Raw genomic sequence first — 4,176 nt, 5'->3', positions numbered from 1 at the left:
CTGTCAGTCTGTATGTCTGTCAGTCAGTCCATCTGTCTGTCAGTCTGTCAGTCAGTCCATCAGTCTGTCCGTCTGTCTGTCTGTCAGTCTGTCCGTCTATTTGTCTGTATGTTAGTCTGTCTGTCTGCTAGTCTGTCAGTCAGTCTGTCTGTCCCTCTGTCTGTCTGTCAATCTGTCTGTCTATCCGTCAGTCTGTCTCTGTCAATCTGTCCGTCTGTCAGTCTGTCCGTCCCTCTGTCTGTCTGTCTGTCTGTCTATCTGTCAATGCCTGTCGGTCTCTCTATCCATCAGTCAGTCTGTCTGTCAGTCTGTCAGTCTGTCCGTCTGTCCGTCTGTCCGTCTGTCCTTTTGTTGGTTTATCTGTCCATCTCTCCGTCTATCTTTCAGTCTATCTGTCCGTCTGTTTCTCTGTCTGTCTGTCTGTCATAATGTCTGTCCGTCCATCTGTCTGTCTGTCTGTTGGTCTGTCAGTCTGTCCATCTGTCCGTCTGTTTGTCTGTTTCTCTGTCTGTCATAATGTTTGTCAATCTGTCCATCTATCTGTGTGTCGGTCAGTCAGTCAGTCTGTCTGTCTGTCAGTTTATCCATCTGTCAGTCTGTCTTTCACTCTGTCAATCAGTCTGTCTTTCAGTGAGTCTGTCAGTCTATCATTATTTCTGTCAGTCTGTCTGCCTGTCAGTCTTTTAGTCTGTCTGTTTGTCAATAACTCTGTCAGTATGTCAGTCACTATGTCTGTCTGTCTGTCTGTCCGTGTGTCAATCTTTCTGTCCATCTGTCCGCCTGTCAGTTTGTCTGTCAGTCTGTCAGTCTCTCATTCTGTCAGTCAGTCTTTCTGTCTTTCAGCCTGTTAATCTGTCTTCTCTCAGTCAGTCAGTCAGTCAGTCAGTCAGTCAGTCAGTCAGTAAGTCAGTCTGTCTCTCTGTCTCTCAGTCAGAATGTCAGTCTGTCAGTCAGTCAGTCTGTCTGTCAGACAGTCTGTCTGTCAGTCGTTCAGTCTGTATGTCAGTCTGTCTGTCTGTTTGTCAGTCTGTCCGTCTGTCTATCTGTTTGTCTATCTCCCTCTCCTCTTACAATTTCTCTGTCCTAACTAATAAAATATTAAGAAAATGAATGGGAAACAACATAGCCAGGAGTTGTGGATTCATAGTGCTTCCACCAAGCCCCCACAATAACCTAATATTTAATTATTAAATTAAATAATTTATTAATCAATAAATATGGGTGATAATTAGAAGTGGCAGTTGGTGTGTAAAATTATGTCTAAATTTTTTCCAAAAGTGTTCCAGTGTTTCCATCAGTTGATGGAAAAGTTCTACATGACAGACAATACTGAGCAATCTGAAAGTCCTAAGAGCGTAAGAGGTGATTCAGTGCAAGGCACGAGTAAGGAAATTGTCTTTAGTTGGAATAGGGCTTCCGTTCTGTTAAATTACCAAAGAAGATAAATATAGAAAAAGATGTAGTAATTATATTATGTTCATTAACAGTAAGTTTCTCTTCTAATGCCTTTTATTTTCTGTAAATTAGAAGAGATTATTTCTTGATATTACAGCAAGTAGTAGAGAAGTGGCCTTTTAAGGATAGTGCAGAAGAATAGGAAAACAAATTGTAGAGAGTGGGAGGAATGAGCAGGAATATAGCACAATATTAAAGAAACATTAAGGTCAGTGAGCACAGATTTATAAAGGAAAAGATTAGAACTGTCATGTATATGTTTAGGAATACTTTCAAAGCTGGAGGCAAGCTAATAGAGAAAGTGGTTTAGCCTCATTCTAGATTAGTTATAATTAAAAGACATACCACAGAAAATTTAAAAAAAAACACTGCAGCAAGGAAATTTGAGGTATGGATAAACACATTATTAGATAGTGGACTTCAAACTTTAAGAAAATAAGGAAGGGGGCCAGGTGTGGCACACCTGGTTGACCACATGTTAAGATGCGCAAGGACCCACATTTGAGCCCACCTGTAGGGGAAAAGTTTCATAAGTGGTGAAACAGGGCTGCGGGTGTCTTCTGTCTCTCTCTATCTCACCCTACCCTCTAGATTTCTGGCTGTCTCTGTACAATAAAGATAATTAAAAACTTAAAAAAGAAACTAAGGAAGAATATACAGATAATATTAAGAGAAAAGAAGTAAAATGACTTGTCTCAAAGTAGAGCTACAGAGGTGGAGTATTAGAACAATTGAACTGGAGGGCGAGAAGTCATTTTAGCATAGAGGTATGCTTATGTTACTAATTTTGGAAGTGGAATAGCATGTTGTCATTTTGAAAAAAAACATTTTCTGTTCTTCATTTATAGAGGACTGACTCCTAAAAACTGTATCTGGATTTTTGGGCCACTGAGATATCTCATATCAAGATTCTCTAGCTTTGCCATGTGTACATCTAAATTCAACCCCCTGGTCCCAACAATAGTGGAGGAAGGCTCAGTCCTATGGTATCACTCCTCTGTCTCTTCCTCTCTCTACCTGAACACATCAGTCTGGAGCAGTGACAAAAAAGGAAAGCCAGAACATTAGTGGTGGGTGTTGTGTGGAACTATACCCTGTAACCGTATAAACTTATAAACCACTATTAAATCATTAATAAATACTTTAAAAGAAAACTGGATTTACTAGATTTCCCAGTATCCACTGACAATTATTTTCCCATTAAATTTGAGAAAAGAAAGTATTAGTAAGAGATTGGAAGAAGGAAACAGGGAGAACTCAGAATGCCCTGTTTCATTGAGTGTCATATACAACAAAGGTTTTGTCTGCTTCTGGGGTTTAGTTCCTGCTAGAGGACTTCTTGTTCCATGTTCCCAGAACCCACAACAATGTTTGCATCCATTCCAGTCCTGCTAAGGGAATTCTCTCCTACCAAACTCTGGGGTCCTTCCTTATTCTATTTGATTCTTTAGCTTTCTAATACTTGAAAGTTTGTTTTGTTTTTTTTTACTGTAAACTCTACTTTATGAACTTCGAGTCTCCTTTAAGAAGTTCATAAAGTAGAGTGATTGAGGGATGTGCAGTAGGAGGTAGGTGAGGAGGGTATCTAGGTCTAAGTAGAAGCTGTTTCATTAGGTACTTTAAGGTGTCTTTTTAGGTCTGTCTACTTGCTTGCTTCATTTATTGACGCACTGAAAATTATTTTGTACTTTTGCATTAAGGTCTATGTTTTCCCATAACTTATGAATACATGTACATATGTACATGTATCCTATCTTATGGACCCTGGTCTATATCTAGGTTTTGAGTTTGTGTGGAAATGTACCCCTCTTATCCTATAGTCTTGTCAATCTTTCCATTTTATAAATAAAAATTAAAAATATTTTTTCTTTGCTTCTAGAAGCATATAACCTTCCAAAACTGAACCAGGAGGAAATAGAAAACACAAATAGACTAATTACAGCCCAGAAATTGTAACAGTTATCAAGAGCTTTCCCAACAATAAAAGTCTAGTCCCAGCTGATTTTACAAATGAATTCCACAAACCTTTAATGAAGAGTTAATACCCATACTTTTCAAGGTCTTCCAAACTATTGTAGACACAGGAATACCTCCCAATAAAAAATAAAGAAAAATATTTTCTTTCTTTATTTGATAAGATAGAGAGAAATCAAATGAGAAGGGGGAGATGAAGAGGGAGAGAGAAAAAGAGACATCTGCAGCACTCTTTCCCCACTCACAAAACTTTCCCCTGCTGGTGAGGATTGGGGGCTTGAACCTGGGCCCACATGCGCCATAGTATGTGCACTCTATCAAATGAGCCACGATCCTGTCTCTATCTCTTTGTTTTCTATGATATAACACCTGTACAACCTATTTCCAATATTTATCTCTGTTAAAATAACTAATGTGGTTTCTGGGGCTTCTTTTTTTAGTGGATTTTAACCGATATTCAGCATGTATTCATATGTTAGGACAGAAGAACAATACTCACTCATGGCTAGTGGTAATGAAACACTGATAAAGGTAAACAAGAACCTAAAAAAGCTATCCTGATTCCTGAGAACTTATTAGTCACTAAAGTCCTCCTCTGTATCTGTTCATGAAACTACTATGTCTAGAAAATATGCATATAACATAAATTGACTGTGTTTGGATTCTGTAAATTTCATTGTAATTTGAAGTAAAAAATAAAATTATAATAACAAATAAAGACATGGATGTTCCTTCAACAAATGCAAA

The sequence above is a fragment of the Erinaceus europaeus genome, chromosome X (genome assembly GCF_950295315.1).
Source record: "Erinaceus europaeus chromosome X, mEriEur2.1, whole genome shotgun sequence".
Taxonomy (NCBI): Eukaryota; Metazoa; Chordata; class Mammalia; order Eulipotyphla; family Erinaceidae; genus Erinaceus; species Erinaceus europaeus.
Note: the sequence above shows the minus strand (reverse complement) of the source record.